The 20,126-nt window shown below is 43.9% G+C and overlaps 1 pseudogene; it reads right to left on the reverse strand.

Moving 5' to 3' along the window:
• Positions 1-2,983: 2,983 nt before the first annotated feature.
• LOC131411103 (U2 spliceosomal RNA) lies at positions 2,984-3,086 on the reverse strand (annotated as a pseudogene).
• Positions 3,087-20,126: the final 17,040 nt, after the last annotated feature.

Genomic DNA, 20,126 nt, shown 5'->3' on the forward strand with positions numbered 1-20,126 from the left:
CACCACCTCCCCAACACCCTAACCCTGGCAAGGAAGAATCTGGTTTCAATCTCTGTAATTGTATCATTTCGAGGATGTTTTATAAATGAGTCATACACTGTGCAACCTTTTGAGATTGGCCTGATTCACGAGGTCAACATCCTTCAGCTCAATCAAAGTGGTTGAGAGCATCAGGAGTCGGTTCCTTAGCTTTGCTGAGTCGTATCTCATACTGCGAAGGTACCACGACTTATTGAACCATCCACTTACTGAGGGACATTTGGGCTGTCTCCAGTTTTTGGCCGCCACAAATAAAGCTATTATGAACATTCATGTACACATTTTTGTGTGAATATAAATTTTTATTTATCTGGGATGAATGCCCAAAATGATCACTTGGTAAGTTATGTGTAGTTTTCTAAGAAACTGTCAAATAAGTTTCCAGAGTGGCTGAACCATTTTACATTTCCACCAGCAATTATGAGAGATCCAATTTCTCCACTTCCTCATCAGCATTTGGTATTGTCATTATTTTTTTATTTTAGCTGTTCCAGTAGTGGAACGTAGATGAGACATTAGATCTCATCACCGTGCGGTCTTAATTTGCATTTCCCTAGTGGCCAATGATGCCGAACATCTTTTCATGTGCTTATTTGCCATTTATATATCCTCTTTAGTGAAATGTCTCTTCATGGCCTTTGCCCATTTTCTAATTGGATTGTTTGTTTTTTAATGTTGAGTTTTGAGAATGCTTTAAGTATTCCAGACACGAGTCATTTGTCAGATATGTAGCTTACAAATATTTTTTCCTCAGTCTGTAGCTTGTCCTTTCATCCCCCTTAACGTGATTTGTCACAAAGCAAAAGTTTTTAAATTTGATACAGTCGGAGTTATCGATTTCTTCTTTTATGAATTGTGCTTTTGGTGTCATGCCTAAGAACTCCTCACCAAGGCCAAAGTCCAAAAGATTTTCTACTATGTCATCTTCTTCTACAAGTTTTATAGTTTTATATTTAACATTTAATTCAGTGATCCATTTAGAGCTAATTTTGGCATAAAGTTCATTTTTTTGCCTATGGATATGCAATTTCTCCAGCACCATTTATTGAAAAGATTATCCTTGTTACACTGAATACCTTGTGCACTTTTGTTGAAAATCAATTTGTTATACTTGCATGGAGCTATTTCGGGGTTCTCTCTTCTGTTCCATTGAGCTATGTGTATCCCTCCACCCATACCACATTGTCTTGACGACTGTAGCATGATAAATCTTAAAATCAGGTAGACTGATTCCTCCTACTTTATTCCCCTTTTTAAAATTATTTGACCTATTGCAGTTTCTTTCCCTTTCCGTATAAATTTTAGAATAATCTTGTCTATATTTACAAAAATTCTCACTGGGATTTTGACATGAATTGTGTTAAATCTATATATAATTTTGGATGGAATTGATATCTTAACCATATTGAATTTTCCAGTCCATGAAAATGGTATGTTTCTGCGTTTACTTATATCTTCTTTGATTTCTTTCTTCAGTGTTTCATGGTTTTCAGTATACAAGTCCTGCACATGTTTTGTTATACCTCAGTATTTCATTTTCTTAAGCAATTGTAAAAGGTATTACATTTTTTATTTTAATTTCAACATGTACTTTGCTAGTATATAGAAATATATTAATTTTTGTATGGTGATCTCATATCCTGCCATCTTGCTGCCCTCACTTTTTAGTTCTAAGGGTTTTTTGGTAAATTCCTTGGGGATTTTTCTATATAGACCATCATGTCATCTGCATATAGTAACAATTTTATTTCTTCCTTTCTGATGTGTACCTTTTATTTCCTTTTCTTGCCAATTTGCAGCAGCAAAGACTTCCATTAGTATTGAGTAAGAGGAATGAGAGCAAATATCCCTGCCTTGATCCCAATCTTAGGAGGAAAACATCCAGTCTTTCACTATTAAGTACAAAGTTAGCTACAGATTTTTTTGTAGATGTTCTTTATCAAGTTAAGGAAGTCCCACTTTATTTCTGGTTTTCTGATAGTTTTTATCATTAATGTGTGTTGAATTTTGTAAAATGTTTTCTTTGTATTAATTGATATGATCCTGTGATTTTTCTTCTTTGGTCTGTTAATATGATGGATCAATGTTCAAATATTGAACCAGCTTTGCATCCCTGGAATATACCCCACTTGGTTATGATGCATAATTCTTTTTGTATATTGCTGAATTTTACTCATTAATGTTCTGTCAAAATTTTTTTTCCATTTATATTCATAAGGGATATTTGACTTTAGTTTTCCTTTTTTACTGCCTTTGTCTAGTTTTGGCATCAGAATAAGCTGGCCTCACAAAGAGAATTGGGAAGTGTTTCCCTTTGTTTTATTTTCTGGAAGAGATTGTATAGAATTGGTGTTAATTCTTATTTAAATGTATGATAGAATTCTCCAGTGAAATCAACTGGACCTGGAGATTTTCTGGGAGGATATTTTTAATTAAAAATTTAATTCTGTAATAGTTATGTGGACAGTCAAATTATTTACTTTATGAGTTGTAGGGGTTCATGCTTTGAGGAATTGGTCCACGTCATCTAAGTTGTCAAGCTTATGTCTGTAGGGTTCTTTGTAGCATTCCCTCATCATTCTGAAATCTCTGTGATCTGTAGAGATATCCTCTGTTTCACTCATTCTATGGATAGCTTGTGTGTTCTCTTTTTTCCTTGTCAGTCTTACTAGAGAGTGAAAATTTTATTGAACTTTTCAAAGAATCAGCTTTTTGTCCCTTTGATTTTCCCAGTTTTTTCTTCTCTTATCTTTAGTATTTCCTTCTTTACACTTGCTTTGCGTTTAGTTTGCTCTTTTTTGTTTTTCTAGTTTCATAACATGGGAACTAGAATATTAAATTGAGACATTTCCTTTTTTCTAATATAAATATTGAGTGCTATTTTTTCCTCTCAGCACTGTTCTAGCTTTGTCCCATGAATTCCGACATGTTATATTTTTATTTCATTCAGTTCAATGTATTTTTTTATTTGCCTTTGATCCATGGTTTATTTAAACTGATAAGAAAAGATGCTATACTTGATCTTAGCCAAAAGGCCAAGAACTGATTCATGGTTTATTTAGAAGTATGTTGGTTAGTTTTCAAGTAGTTAGATATTTTCCTACTATCTTTCTGTTATTCATTTCTAGTTTGATTCTCATGTGGTAAGATAACATACTCTGCAGGATTACAATTCTTTGAAATTTTTTAAGGTTTGTTTTATGGCCCAGGGTATGGTCTATTCTGTAAATGTTCCATGAGCACTTGAAGAGAATGTGTATTCTGCTGTTATTGGATGAAATATTCTATAAATGTCAATTAGATGCTATTGGTTGATGACATTGCTGAAATCTTCTACATACTGATTTTCTCTCTAGATATTCTATCAATTGTTGAGAGAGGAATGTTGAAGTCTCCAACTGTAATTGATAATTTGTCTATTTTTATTCTCAAATCTATAATTTTTGCTTCACATACTTTTTAGCTCTGTTGTTTGATGCATACACATTTAGGATTGCTACTTCTTCTTGATAGATTGACCTTTTATCGTTATATGATGTCTCTCTCTGTCTCTAGTAATTTCCCTTGCTCTGCAGTTGACTTTATCTTGTACTAATATAGCCATTTATACTTTCTTTTGATCAATGTTTGAATGGTGTACCTTTTTCCTTTTTTTCACTTTCAGTCTATCTATATCACTATATTTGAAGTGAGCTTCTTGTAGACAGCATATATTTGGGTCATGTTTAAATCTACTCTGCCAATCTCTATCTCTTAATTGGTATATTTAAACCATTTACATTTAATGTAGTTGTTGTTTGTTAGGGCTTAAGTCTGGCACTTTACTTTTTGGTTTTTGTTTCTTTCCTTCTTTATTTCTCTTTCTTTTATTCTGCTTTCTTGTGGGGTACTTGTCCCTTCTTTAGAATTCCATCTTGATATATCTGTGTGGTGTTTTGAGTGTGTATATTTGGTTAGATATTTTAGTGGTTGCCCACTAAATTACTAAATTAGATTTAATAATCAAATTATTAAATATATAACTATGTATTTAATTAAATTATACATACATAACTTGTCACAGTCTACTAGTGTCAATATTTTACCAATTTGAATGAAATGTAGAAATTTTACTTCCATTTAAATCCCTTTACCTTCTCCCATTTGTAATATAATTGTCTTAAATATTTCCTCCACATACTTTGAGAATTACATCAGATAGTGTTATAATTTTGCTTCAACCACCAAACATAATTTGGAAACTGAAAAGCGAATAAAAGTTTATTGTATTTACCTATATTTTTACTCTTTTGGTTGTTTTTTCTTTCTTCCTGATGTTCCAGATTCTTTCTTATATCATTTTATTTCCATTTAGATAACTCCCTTTAGCCATTCTTTTAGGGTAAATTTGCTGGTGACAGATTCTCTTAGTTTTCCCTTATCTGAGAATGTCTTGACTTTTCCTTCATTCTTGAAGTTCATTTTCACAGATTTTGGGGTTGACAGTTCTTTTCTTTCAGCACTTAAAAGATGTTGTGTTACTTCCTTCTTGTCTCTATGGCTTCTGATGAGAAATCTACCGTCATTCTAATTGTTTTTTCGCTACAAATAAGATGTCATTTCTCTCCTGCTGCTTTAAAGATTTTTTCTTCATGTTTAGTCTTCACTAGTTTCATTATAATGTATTTTTTCATGAATTTAATTGGGTTTATCTTTGTATTAGTCAGGGTTCTACAGAGAAATAGAACCAATAGTTTATAGAGAGATATACAGGAAGAGATTTATTATGAGAGATTGGTTCATGCAATTATGGATGCTAAGAGGCCCACAATCTGACATCGCAAGCTGGAGGCCCAGGAAAACTGATGGTGTAGTTCCCATCCAAACCTGAAGGCCTGAGAACCAGAGGAACCAATGATGTAAGATCCATGGGTCAGAAGGCCCAAGAACCAGGAGTGCCAATTTCTGAGGGCAGGGGAAGATCAATGTAGATTGATCAAGTAGAGAACAAATTTGCCCTTCTGCCACCTTTTGTTCTATTCAGGCCCTCAACTGATTGGATGATGACTGCCCACAATGGTGAGGGTGATCTTCTTTCCTCAGTCTATCAATTCAAATGCTAGTCTCTTCCAGAAACACCCTCAAGGCACACCCAGAAATAATGTTTGACCAGCTTTCTGGGCATCTCTTAGACCTGTCAAGTTGACACATAAAATTAACCATCACAATACTGCTTGAATTTTGCTCAATTTTTTGAATCTCTAGATTTACGTCTTTTGCTAAATTTGGGAAGTTTTCAGTCATTATTTCTTCAAACACTTTTCAGCCCTGCTGTCTTTCTCCTTTCCTTCTGGAACTCTGATGATACAAATGTCAAATCACTTGCTAAAGTCTAACGTGTTCTTGATTGTTCATTTTCTTTTTCAGTCTATTTTTCCTCTGTCATTCAGGTTGGGCAATTCCTATTGTTCTATCTTTACGTTTAACAATTTTTTCCTTTGTAGAATCTATTCTGGTGTTGAGCCCATCCACTGAGTTTTTTGTTTCAGCTAGTGTATTTTTCAGTTCTGAAGTTTCTATGTGGTTCTTTATGTCTACTATTTCTTTGCTGAGACTTTCTATTTTTTCATTTGTTTCAAGGATGTTTGTAATCACTTGTCAAAAGGTTTTATAATGGCTGCTTTAAAAATCATTGTCCAATAATTCCAACATCGGTGTCATCTCAGCATTGGCCTCTGCTGACTGTCTTCTCTCATTCAAACTGAGATGTTTCTGATTCTTGGTATGAAGAGTATTTTTCAATTATATCCGGGCCATTGGGTATTTTGCCATGAGACTCTGGAAGTTATTAAATCCTGTTTTAACAGGCGTCCTCTGACATTGTGCCAGTGGTGGAGTGGGAATGCTACCTCATTACCACCAGATGGTGGTGGAAGTCCAGGTCCCCACTGCCTCCATTGACACCCAGGATGGCGGACAGGAGGGAGGGCGTCTTGTAGCTGTTGTGTGCAGAAGTGGAGGCTCCCCACATAGGCTCTGCTGGGAGGTGGAGGAGGCAGTTTTCTCTGTGCTGTTTGCTGAGGTAAAGGGTGTTGGCTAAAAGCTTTTTGTCTTGCTAGGCTGCTTCTTTCTGGTCCTTTAGCTGGAGAAAGTAGGGTTTTCTTGGTGCTTCTTTTCATCTGTGTCCATTGGTATTTTGCTGGCTTCTCCAGCACCCAGTCCTCAGACTGGGACATCTGAAGGAAAAAGGAAACCCAGGAACTCATCACCATGTCATTCCTCAAGGACCCTTATCAGTCTTCCTTCTCTCCACCTTTCAGAGCCTTCTTATGTCTATTTCACACATAACGTCCAGGATTTTTCACTGTGCTTAGCAAGAGGACTAGGGAGAAATGCATCTATTGTCCAGGAACCAGAAATGTCACAGCCTTTGTTTTGAAAGGTGCCTTGTGTGGGTGACACGTCCTCAAGCCCTGCCTGAGCTGCCTTCATCAGCACCCCACAGGCCCACCCCTTGGCTGCCTCCTGTTGGTTACTCCCATAGACTGAATTCCTTAAGGACATTGCTGTCTTCTTCATCTTAGAGTACTCAGGGCCCAGGGACAGGTTAAAAGAACTGGGTCACAGCATCTTTGCCCACTAGGTTTGTTTATAAAAACCCATCCTCCATCCCCTTTCGGATTAGGGTGTGTGTGAAGCAGGAAATGATTCCTGGATCCAACTCTTCTTGAACAGCTCATTCTGGGGAAGTACAACACCTAGAGCAACGGCTCTCAGACTCTAGTGTGGGTGAGACCCACCGGAAAACTCATTTCCAATGTGAACTCCTAAGCCCACCCCTAGAGGTTCTTATTCTATAACTTTGCTTTTTAATCAGCACCCCAGGAGACCTTTGAGAAACCCAGATCTAAGAGGTCCCCCAAGTATAAAGGATATTAGCACATTTCACAGATGAGAAATGGGATTCACTGAGCGCTAGTGAGCATGCCAGAGCCCAGCACAGTCCCTGGACTCGGCGAAGGTACCTAGTTGTTAGAATAGTCATTGAATGAACTTACAAGCCATGTCCTGCTTCTACTACTATATATGCCAAACAACTTTGCACTGGCAGCAAGTTATGCCCACCAGAAGCAGAAGGCAGAGAGGTTAAATAATTTGGCCAAAGTCACTCAGATTACACCCTAATATACCACCCAATGTTGCTTCCTAATCCCACACACCAGCAGAATTACCACTCCCTCCCCACAGAAAGCGATTTTGGATTATTGTAACAAAGAGATATAGGTGGACAGAAGCATAAAAGGAAATAGGTGTGAAATACTTTGTTAACTTGGAAAGGCTAAATCTAGGATGATGTGTAAATATCATCATTATTATTTTAATTACAACTATAATTATTGCTAATAGTAATATATTCATGCATATATGAGGTTTGTACCAACCACGCTGTGAAGTCTGCAGTCTTTTGTTTTGGCCCCACCCACGTGTCCATCAACATATTTTTTTTCTTCTATTTCCCTCCCCCTCCCTCCCTCTCTGTATTAACCATTAAATCCTAAAGTCTTCTTCCTAAAAATTAGTATGTTGCTTAATACCTGGCCCAAGTCCTGACCACTCTGAATGGAGGTTCTCTAATATGTATAAGTTTATGACTGCAAACTAGTCCTCATTAAATAAAACATTAAAGATTACTCATAGACAATTCATACTCTAAACAGGTACATTTAGATTTCAAAATCAAGATTAAAAAATACATATATGTGTTATGTGTATGTATAAATATTGTGAAGTCAAACCAGGGAAAGTAAAGTTGAAATTCAACCATATAGGGTATAACTGACTATACAATATATGTTGATTCTGACCTTTCCAGTGGCCATGGGGAATAGGGAATGTCAGTTACAGAGAAGGAAACATCTCCTCAGGATAGACAAGCAATTTTTATTGCTTAACTTAGAGAAAGTGTGGATGGATGGATAGATGGTTGGATGGATGGGTGGATGGATGGATGGGTGGATAGATGGCTGGATGGATGGATTAGTTTTTAGAATAATTAATTAACTCACTGAATGGCTGTCTCCAATAACACCTTCTGGGCCACAAGGCAGGTATCTCTGAGCCTTGCCTACTGTGTTCATTCCAAGCAATCACATCTACATCCTCCCTCATGTTCTTAGTCCTAGACTCCTTCATCTGCTTCTCTGGCACAAAACTCTCTGGTCCTCAGACCCAGACTCCACCAACCTCTTTGGCTGCTCTATCTGGGCATCCCACAGGCAGCTCAAAATCACCACATGAGCTTTCATCTTCAAACCTGATCAGAAACCTGGAGTTGCCCTTCTCTTCTGCCTCCTAAACGTGCATCTCCCGAATCAGCATCTCCCTGCTGCCCACCAGCCCCACCACAGTCGTCTTCCCCAGGATTGCTTTACCCAGCCCTGGAATCCGTTCTCCACACTACAGGCAGGGTGAACCACAGAACTCAACACCTGCCCTTGCTCATCCCATGCTCAGAGCAGGTCGGTGACTCCACAGGGCCCTCAGAGAGAGCCCAGCCTCTTGACACAGCAACGCAGCCCCCGCAGTCACTGTGGGCAACACAGAGCACTCAGAAAGCCTTCCCTGTGGAGCCAAGGCCCAGGTGCAAAGCCTGCGTGACCTCGGGCAAGTTCTTTGGCCTCACTCTCCCTCAGACCCTTCAACTGTAAACTGAGGATACCAACCGTACCCACCTTGTGGGCTTTTACAAGGGTTCAATGAGATAACAGATGTACAGATACGCACAGAGAGGCGGGCGCCTGGCACATGGTGAGTGCTCCCTGTTCTCAGCGATGAACAGGCTGCTGCAGCACCTGCTGCACAGTGCACCCCCCAGCCGTGCCAAGCCCCGGCCTCCCCCAGCCCCACCAGAGTACAGTCACGTCTCGTCTCCATGTGAGTTTAGGCGTCTGTGTCCCTGCCAGATGGAGAGTTCCTTGAGGGCAGGGCCTGGGGCTGATCCACCTTGACCCCAGCCCTTAGCACAGGGGGGAGCTGGCACTCCGGGAGCTGATGCTGGATGAGTGAGTGGACGAACAAGTGAATGAACCGATGAACACACGCAGGCCCATCAGCCCAGAGAGCCCTCCTTTCTTCTCAGCAAAGTCAGCCCCCTTCCAGGGAGATCTGCCCTGCCCCCAGGGAATTCTCCCAGCCCCCAGCACACAGGGAGCTCTCTCCTTGTTCAAGCTGATCTGGAGATTTTCTGTTGATGGCAGCCAGAGGATCCTAAACACAGGGCACTGGTGTGTCTCGCTGCTCGGGGGCAGGCAAGACTCGTGTCCCCTGCCTCAACCTGCGCCTATTCCGTCAACACACGCAGAGGGGCTCTTCTGGCCAGGGCCTGCTGCTGGCACTTGTGGGGAGAGAGAGCCTGTCAGCTGTGGGCCCTGCTCTCAGAAAGTTACCTCCTGCCAGAGAGATGAGAGAGGGAGCCGCAGGCAGAGGACAGGGACCTCAGGGCACAGGAAGAGCTGGGAGAAGGAAGGGGAGACCACTTCTAGCCAGAGCAAACAAGGGAGGTTCTATGGAAGAGGTGGCATTTGAGCTGAGCTCTGAAAGGTGGGAGGGTTTGAATGAGTGGACTTGAAAGGCAAGGCAGTTCCAGACAGGCACTGGGGCTCCAAGCACGAACTCTGCCTGGAATGGATCAGCATCAGCCTGCTCTGGAGACAGAGCAATGTGGGTGCTGTGGGTGCTGTTTCCAGCACTGCTACCTCCTGGCTGTGAAGCCTTGAGCAAGTCATCTAACCTCTCTGAATCCCAGAGATACTTTCTCTCAAATTGGAAGAATTTTAATAAAAATACTTCCTCACTGTATTTTGGGAAGAATTCCATGAGATTCTGAGTGTAGAAGTATTTAGTGCAGTGTCTGAAAGGCTTCCTGGAAGAGATGCCTAAGCAAGGTTTTGAAGGGTGAATAGGAGTTTTCCAGATGGACAAAGGATAGGAAGACATTCCAGGACTCAGGGAAGAGCAAGAACAAAGCACAGAGTCATGAAGCGGCACTGGGTAGATGCTTGCTGACCCGGAACAGGCAGTTACACCCCCAGGAAGAAACTCACCAAGTTGTACACTTCCATCAGACAGGGATCCAGGACTGCGTGGGCTCGGACAGGTGACAACGATGATGATGATGACGATGACGGCAGAGAGGAAGGGGAGGGGAACCTCAAGGAGCAGAAAGAGCAGGAGAAGCCATGGACAGAGAAGCAGAGGAAAAGACAACAGCAGCTGGAGCGGCCAGGCACGCTCTTCTGCAGAGCCCTGGCGCGAGCCGTGCCTCCGCCAGGAGTCTCGTCCTCAGACAGCCGTGCCATCCCTCCCGCGTCCCCGGGCCCCTGTCCAACGCCTTCTCATCACAGGGGTCTTTGGCGCCCAGCTGATCCAAATCAGCACCGTCCTCATGACTGTATCCTCCCCTCTGCTGAATTTTTTTCTCATAACATCCATCCCCACCTGACATAATTCACATTGACTCGTTTATTTGTTTGTGACAATCTCACTCCACAGAATATAAGCTCCCTGGGGTCAGCAGCTGTACTGTTTCATTCACAGCCCCACCCCTAGGGGCTTAATTTGTGTCTGCCACACAGAACGTTCTTAATAATTGGCTCCACAAAAGGATGGAAGAAGATGGAGAAGGAGGAGACAGAGCATGGAGGAAGAGGGGTTACCGGAAGGTGAAGGAGGAGGAAAAGGAGGAGGAGGAGGAACCACCACATCATTGTCACTCAGCAGGGGCCTAAGCTGTGAAGAGGTGGTAGCCATCCTGACCAGACAGAAATGATGCAAACAACTCCCCACCAGTCAATGAGGGAGCCAGCCTCTGGGCGTGGCTCTCCACACTGGCTGAGCCCCAGAGCTCCCAGAGCGCTTGTAAGAAACACCAAGGCAGGGCTACACCGGAGCTCTGGGGTGGGGCCTACACATCCACTTTGCCAGGATCCCCAGGGATCTTGATGGGACAGCCGAGAGTCATAACCCATAACCCGGACCCAGGAAGGGAGGGGCCGGGTAGAGAGAGAAAAGGGCAGGACTAGGGATCGGGGGAGCAGGGCTGTATTCTGGCTCCCCTGCAGGCACGCTTCCCCTCCACTACAGGCCAGCGCCTCCACTGCCCAGGCGGTTTTCCACTCGAGAGGAAAGTGACTTGTCCAGGACCAGTGAAATTGGGCCCACTCGCCCCACTGTCAGCACCCCGGAACCACCATCTGTGTGATGGCTAATTTGATGTGTCAACTTGGGCTGGGCTAAGGGCTGCCCAGTAAAACATTATTTCTGTGTGTATCTGCTAAGGTGTTTCCGGAAGAGATTAGCATGTGAGTTGGTGAACTGAGTAAAGCAGATAGCCCTCCCCAGTACCAGTATCGGTGGGCATCACCCCATTCCTTGAGGGCCCCAACGGAACCAAAGGGTGGAGGAAGGGAGGATTCACTCTGTCTGAGCCCAGGCGGCCATCCTCCAGCCCTCGGATGTCGGCACAGTGGTTCCTGGGCTTGGGGACTCAGACTGGGACTTACACATCAGACCCGGCACCAGTCTCAGGCCTTCAGCCCCGACTGAATTACACCACCGGCTCTCCTGGGTCTCTAAAGTGCAGACGGCAGATCGCGGGACTTCTCAGCCCCTGCATGAGACAATTCCTATAATAAGTCTCCTCCTACATGTATATATATATCCCATTGGTTCCGTTTCCCTGGAGAACCCTGACTGACACACCCACAGAGGCCCCAGAGGCAAAAGGAAGCACTGTCCTCAGTGGTCATTCACCAAGCCCCCGAGGCAAGGCAGGCTGGGTGAGCTCGAAGGCACACCCCAGGGCCTTCAGAGCAGAAGCACTCCCTCAGCCTGCTGGCACCTTCCCAGCTGCTCTGCCTGAGAAAAGGAGAAACAGGGCTGTTCCACTTGTTCTTGTCAGTCTCATTAAAGCAGAGACATTCACCCCACAGGAATGAGCCTTGCTCTGCCCAGTTTGGGCACAGAGGCCCAGGAGATGGCTGGAGGAAAAGAGAACAATATGGGGCCCAGCAGTCCCAGAGGGCTTCCTGAGAGAGGGGCACTTCAGCTGTGATGAGGAGGGACAGAGAGGGTACTACAGGGCTGACTCCTTGCCTGCACTGCGTCTTTGCGTTGAGACGGCTTCTCTGTGGGTGAGCAGCCCCACCCTTTCTGGCTGCCCACCTTCCGCAAGCACCCCTCTATTTGAGGATGGGAGGGTGCTCCTCTCCTTCATGGGGCCGCTGCCCAGGACCCGCATGGCCGGGGGGTGGGGAGGGGGGGAGGCCAGCCCAGAATAGCTCCCCAGCCCTGCCCTCCTGAGGAGCAGGCAGGTTGCAGCTTGTGGAGGCTGGCGGCTGGCCAGGCTCCCGCGTTGGAGATCAGTGATCTACCTGCCAACAGCCAGGATCCACTTTTTCCTGACACAATTTAGTCGGGTTGGTTTGATGTTTAAAAAAAAAGTAAATAAAAAAGATCTTTTTTGGTGATATTGTGATTTCTAAGTAAGAAATACATACTTGGTCTTTGCCCCTTCCTGGCACAGAGCTCCTAAAACTCTTGGAATTTCATAAGTGAGAGGGTGATAAAGGCGTCTTTTGTTATGTTAATAGGGCGACTTTGGGAAATCACCCAAGGATCTGGGCTGGCTGCCAGTGGAGCCAACCATGTGATTAGAGGGTTGGAACTTTCAGTCACAGCACCACCACCCTCCCCCCGCTCTAGGGAGGGGAGAGGGCGCTGGAGGCTGAATCAGTTGCCAATGGCCAATGATGTCATCGATCACGTCTATGTAATGAACCTCCATAAAACCCCAAGGAGAGGGTTCAGAGAGCTTCTAGGTCGGTGAACACGTGGAGATTTGGGGAGAGCGGCGCCCATGGAGAGAGCGTGGAAGCTCCGTGCCCCTTCACTACACCTTGCCCTATACATCTGTTCATCTGGCTGCTCCCGAGTTATATCCTGTTATAATAAACCGGTGATCTAGTAAGTGAAGTGTTTCTCTGGCCGGCTGGCTATTCATTCTGACAACAGGGGAGAGGAGCCTACAGTGTGCTAAGGTGGGGCGGTGACCTGGGCAGGTTTGAGTTTTGAAAACCTCCCTCAGCCCTAGGTGCGGGAAATGCTGGAGGAGGGAGTGTGGACACACGGACCCCCAGACGTCCACCACAATAGCCAGGGAAAGCGCATAGCCCCTCAACGTGCCAGGATGGACACTCGTGTGTGTGGTCTGCTCTGTTCCAAGAGTTTTACATGTGTTAAGGCCATGTAACCTCCCAAAACCCAAGATGAGGAAACCGAGGCATGGACGGTTTAGAGCCTGTCCAGGTCACGTGGCTGGTTAGTGGTGGGGCCTGGATTGAACTGCACCCTGGGGTGGCTGTGCCATGGTGCAGCGTCTACAGGCAGGTGGAGGGAAACAGATTAGATAGGGCTGAGGGAGGAGTAGATGGAGGATCTTAAAGGAAAAGCTGAAGCCAATAAGGAACAATGGTGAGATTTGCTAAAACTGGATGACACACTCACTTTTCCATGTTTGAAACTGTGTGCGTGTGCATGTACAGACACACACACACCGCCACACCACATTGTTGCTGCCTGTTGGATTTGGTGACCTGGAGGTCACCAAAGGTCTGGGCAACAGCTGTTTCCATGTCCCGTTGGGGCCAGACGCCAGATGAGAGCAGGTTGAGGAATGCGCAAGATTTGAGAACACGGAGACAGAAAGTCTGGACGACTCTGGAGAAACTCAGCCATAAAGGGGAGGAGAGAGAAAGGTCAGCAGCTAGTGATGTGTCTAGATGTGTGTAAAATTCTTTTAATTTTGAGAAATTAGACATCACAGACTTCCTTGGAGTCTCCTGTAGTTCTTTCCCAGTCTCCCCTCGTCCCTCCCCAGAGGGGATTGCTGCCAGTGCCCACTGCTTGTCATTGTCATGCACATTTCTATGTTTTTACTACGTATTTATTCATCCAGAAACATTTTAAAGGATCATTTTGTTGGGTTTTCATCTTTATATAACTGGTATCCTGCTGCCTATATCTTTCTGGAACATGCTCCTTTTCTCCACGGTGATTGTAAGACGTATTTTCACTGCTCCATGGCATCCTACTGTATGTGCCTCCCCCATTTATCCCTCTATTCACTGTGGATGTGCCATTCCACCCGTGCAGTCCTTCTGCAGAAAACGGTCCCAGCCGCCGCCCTGTGCCCTGGCACTGGTTTCTCCAGGGCAGAGATGTGTGGATGGGCTGCCTGGGCCGCAAACACCTTCCCCTTTATGGGCATCACTATCCAGCATGCCAGCCTACACTCCTCAAGCAGTGTGAAGCCCCTCTGTCCCCGCCCCTTCTGCATGTGGCATCGCTAGACTGCTTGTGGGCGAGAGTGGAGATTGCTAAGTCACCCACCGAAAGGCTTCTGCTGAGAGAGAAATTAAATACAAGGGAGTGGGAAGTGTATGTTGGGGCGGGAGATGAGGAGACAGAGGCCAGAAGAGGGGTTCCAAAGGAGACATTTGTCCCTGGAGAACGGTCTACTGGTCATTGCAAGGATCCAGTTGGAAAGTTCTTCCTTCTACTTGGCCCAATGATCCCATCTCGGACTTGCCGACTGTGCACAGCAGCCTCCCTGGCCCCTCAAGGCTGACCTCTCCTACTCCCACTGCACTGCACCCACTCTCTATCCAGACACTTACCATATTGCATAACTGCTGGGTGTCTATTGGCCCATTGTCCCCACAGGACTCAGAGCTTCTTGAAGTGGGGACTATGTTACTCATCTCCTCAACCCCAGCACTCCGCACGGGCCTGGCACGTAGTTGGTGCTCAATAAATAAGTTCTGACTTGCTTTAAAGTGCACTACTGTAGCTTCCTCCTGTGCATATCTCCTAAAAGAGCTGAAGGAAGGGTGCTCTGGTTTCAGACACATGCACAATTTAAGGGGAAGGAGCCACAGGGCAGCGAGGAGGAAGGGACCCCAGCAGAGTGGCATGAATGTCAGGGCAACAAGTTTCGCCTTGGGAGACTTCTCTTTCTCCTAACCCTCCCCTGCCCTACTCTCTCTGGCCCCCAACTACCTCCACCAGTTGTAAAATAAATTAATATGCTTTAGCCTTTTCTATAAGAAATTGATCTCTGTTCTCTCTCTCTCTTTAGAAAATTCTTACATTAATTTATACTGCTTCCAATTTTGTTCTGTCTTGCTCAGATACAAGGAATTGTCCTCAGATCAGAAGGGGAAAAAAGAGAACCCCAAGCCAGGCCGGCAAGAAACAGGTTCAGATGTCTACACTGCAAGAGTAGGTATTGGGGAAGGAACATGCACAGCAGGAAGTTCAAGAAAGTCAAACTGAAGTCTGGGGCTGATGATACAGAATTGATGGTTGAAATGATGAAAGCAGAATTCCCCAGGTCCTATTTTACCTTTGTCTTGTTGTTCCAGGAAAACGATCTCAGAAGTACCGAGGTGAAAAGAAAGCCTGAAATGAGTCAGGAGACCCAGGACAGTTGTGACCTGCTGGAGTCTCCTTCTTAATGGATAATTACGAAGACAGCCTGGGGGGGCGGGTCTGGGGGTGCCTCCAGGCTCCATGCTTCACTCTGTCCTCTCAGCCACTGAATCGTTGATGGCTGGTATGAAGACATGCGATTGCTTTCGAGAAATGCGTACATATTCCCTTGTGGGATGAAGCGGGACATGAGCTGGGGCTGAGGTCTGGGGTGTATAAGGACTAGCGGAAGAAGGCGGCAGCTTAGGAAAAAAAGAGGAGTTACAAGACTGGAACCGGGAACTCTGGGGGACAGGCGAACTTGAAAGGACTCAAAGCCGGCTAGGTGGGTCCAGGGAGTCACAAAGACAACTTGGCGAAAGTCTGAGTAGCTGGTCCCCTTCGACAAAGTCCCTCCAGCGCTGAGGAAGTGGACAACCTGAGGGGAAATCAGGAAGGGATGCGCTGGGAGTTGCTGGGAGCAGCTGACATCAATGGACAACCCCAGGGAGCATCACTGAGGAACACAGGGTGAGCATGGCAGCAGGAGTATGACAGTAAGTGCTGGTTATGTCCATGAGCCTGCAGGCTAGCAAAGAGCTGGGGCAGGGCAGGCTTCCCTAAAGCCTTGAGGTGGGCAGTACCGTGAGTGGTCAAAAGAAGCCAACTGCCTTTCCAGGTCCCTCTAAATCTGACCCTTACTAGTGGATAGATGGGTCAGCCAAGCTCATCAGATCTATAGACGTAAAGAAGCTAGAGGGGGAAAGCATATGGTGGAGGACAGAATCAAGACCCCAAATGACTGTGATGTGTTGGAGAAATAGGCAAAATCCAGTTAGGATAGCAGTCCATGAGGATAAACATCAGATTTCCTTGGGTCTCAAATCCAACTGTAAGAGTAAAAGGTGAGGAAGATACAGTTTAGTAGCAGCATGTTTGACACTTGGGGCTTTTGTTCAAGGAGTCAGCAGAAATACCGTCTCCACAAAGGTTAGCACAGACCTCGGCTGCATTCCAGAAAGCTAATATCTGACTCAATAGGACATGGTCTTAGTAGACCCAGCATGGTCAGCCCTCACCTGAAGTGTGAGGGTCAGTTCATGGAGTCCCCCATAGAGGGATAGTGAGCAGAGGAGACCCAGTGGCATGCGACTGTGGGCCAGGACATCCTGTCACATGAACAAAAGTCAAAAAACTAGGGAGGTTTCACCTGGAGGCAAGAAGACTCAGAGGGGATGTAAGAACCAACTTCACACAAATGAAGGGTGCAATGGCAATAAAAATTCAGACAGCAAGTCCTAGCCCAAGAACTAGCGTCAGGACCAAACAGTGGGAGCCAGAGGAAACAGCTTTCAGCACAGAGAAAGAGATCCCTAGGGCCCCTCAGAGCTGCTTGAAAGTGAAGAGCTGTCTCAGGAGACAGCGTGTCTCTGGCACAGGACAATTCCTCAGGAGATGCCACAGAGGGGATCAGATGGAGCTGAGCCAGAGGAGAGACTAGCCCACTTCCAACTCCAAGGGCAGATTACCGTCTTCTGAAAAATTCTCTCCAAATATGTAAGGATGATGTACATTTCTTGATGATGACAGACAAATGAGGTCACATTGTTTGTGCTGAGGGGTTGACACAAATGTCATTAAAAAGAACTTCCATTTGTAAAATAGCCTTAATCCATTTCTTTAAGTGTCAGAAAGCAGAAGAGAATTAAAACGTGCTATTTCATGGCAGGTGCAGTATTATACATTTTTTTATCTTTAACTTAATCCTAAACAACAACCCTATGAGGTAAGTATTTTTATTTGCCTTTAATAGATCAGAAAACTGTGGTTTACAGAAGTTACATAATTTCAATGAGATTGAGCAGGCCATAAATGAGAGATCAAAGGTACAAAATGAACTTCATGAGATTTCAAACTTCTTATTAGGATGTAAAAAACTGCAAAGAGCATTGCTCTCACCTTACAAAAAGAAATCTGGATAATTTGCAAAATCACAACTTTTCTTGAATAAAAAAGAGATCTGAGATTGCAGGACGAAACAACTAACCCAAAATCTAAGGAAAAGCAGGTACTCCGGGGAGAAATGGGACATAAGTACTTGTTTATTTGCAGCAGACAGTGGACACTACTCAAAATTTTTAATGAATTGCTAAAAGTTGAGTCTCCAGTGTAACAACCCCACTCCAAAAGCAAGATAACTCTAGAAGAACTTGAAGCCCATATTGCACTGAGAGTAACCACAGAAATGAGAAAACCCAAACACAGTTCAACTTATAATTAGATTGACTCAAATCCCCACAATATAGATCCATAAAAGAGGGAGAGGTGTTTATCCACTTCCAAGCTTTCACACTAGTTACATTAGTCCCCACTAACTTTTGTCCTATAAAAGATGCCATCTTTCAAACAAAAAGTACAAGACACACAAATAAGGAAGAGAAATATGGAAGAAAAGAAAAGGAAAAAAAAAAAAAAAAAACATGATCAACAAGACCAGATTTCAATATGACACAAATGTTGAAATTATCAGACAGGAAATTTAAAATAATTAGAATTAATATGTTAAAACTCAAGCAGAAAAGGTAGATAGCATGCATGATCAGATGGGGAACTTCAACAGAGACATAAAAATTATAAGAGAAAAGCAAATGGGAATGCTAAAAATGAAAAATATAATAAAAGAATTGAAAAATGCTTCAATGGGTTCAACAATAGAATCATACAGCTGAGGAACTAATCAGTAAACTTGAAGATAGGTCAATATAAATTATGCAAACTAAAACACAAAAAATAAAATATAGTGAAAAAACAGAGTATCCAAAAGCTGTAGGATAATATCAAACAGTCTAACATATTTGTATTTGGAATCCCAGAAGGAGAGGAGAGAAGAAAAGAACAAAAAACATACTTGAAGAGATAATGGCCCAAAATTCTCCAAAGTTAATGACAGACACCGAGCCACACATCCAAACCCTCAAAGAACACCAAACAGAATAAACACACCCACTCACTCCCTAAAAAACCTAGATATAGTATATTTAAACTGCTGGAAACCGAAGATAAACAGAAAATCATGAAGGCAGCCACAGAGTGAGAGGAAAACACTACATACAGAGTAACAAAGATAAGAATTACAGAAGACTTTTCACCAGAAACGGTACAAGCCAGAGGATATAGAGGGGCATATTCAAAGGGCTGAAAGAAAAAAAAATGTCAATTATATATCCAATAAAATATTTTCTTAAAATGAGGGAGAAATAAAATCATGTTCATCAAACAAAAAAAAGAAACTTATTGCCAGTAAACATGCCCTAAGAGAAATGTAAAAAGAAGTTCCTCAGATAGAAGAAATACAATACAAAAACCTGGATCTACACAAAGAAATAAAAAGTGCTAGAAATGTCATAAATGAAATGTCATAAAACTTATGTTTTTTTCTATTGCTCTAAAAGTTAATTTATGTCTAAACCAGGGGTCAACAAAATTTTTCCGTGAAGGATCAAATAGTAAAAATTTAGGCTTTGTGAACCACATATGGTCTCTGTCACATACTCTTTGTTTTTTATTATTTTTGTTTGTTATGTTTGTTTTGTATCTTTTGGAATGCGGTAAAATGTAAAAATCATTATTAACTTGCAGACAGTACAAAAACAGGCTTCAGGGGCTTTGCTTCTTGGAAGATGGAATAAACAAATGTTTCTCTATTCTCCATGCTAAGTACAACTAAACGCCTGGACATTACATATAAAACAAACATTGGAAGACTCTGAAAAGTGAAGAGAAGAAAGAAGAGCTCATGACCAAGGGACCCAAGGAAGACATAGTACTACACCTCTTGGGTTTTCTTGTTGCCTCCTGGGCTTGTAGTAGAAGAAGCTGGCAACAAAAACTAACAAGAACGGAGTTTTTTCAAACTCTCAACAAAAGCCTGTTTTCTCTCGTGAAAGGCCAGCAAAGGGGCTTCCCAGCAAGAGAGGAAACTCTTGGACAACAACAACACACGTCTGGCCAAACACAACAGAAAACTGGGGCCCCACCTCTACTGACAGTAGCAAGGGCCAGTGGAAAGCCTGGACTTTAACCCAAAATATAACGAGACATCCTCACTGCCATCAGAGCACTGTCAGAGAAAGGCTGGGACTTTCATCACCCTGAACAGTAAGGTTTCACCGCTGTGCTGGTGGAGACCACACGGGAGCCTGGACTTCCACCCTCTACTGACAGAACTAGGTGCCTTCCCCTCCCCTGTGGTGGTATCAGTGGTGGCCTAGTGGAGAGTCATAGCTTTTACCACTGCCCAACAGGAGTAAGACCAACACCCAGGGATTCAGGGAGGCCATGTGGGGAGCAGTAAAGAGTCACTCCTGCCCTTCCAAGCCAGGGTGGAACCAACAAAGGCCTAGTGAAGAGCCAAAGTACCATACCTACCCCACAGTAACGAGGAGTTCCTTCCCCCCAGGGTGTCAAATGAAGCTACTGGCAGATCTGAACTCTGCCCTCATTGGGTGGTAATGCGGTGGCAATACTCTTCCATCCCCCAACAGAATAGAGTCACAATAAGATAAAAAAAAAACAAAAGG

Source organism: Diceros bicornis, chromosome 10 (genome assembly GCF_020826845.1).
Source record: "Diceros bicornis minor isolate mBicDic1 chromosome 10, mDicBic1.mat.cur, whole genome shotgun sequence".
NCBI classification, from domain to species: Eukaryota; Metazoa; Chordata; class Mammalia; order Perissodactyla; family Rhinocerotidae; genus Diceros; species Diceros bicornis.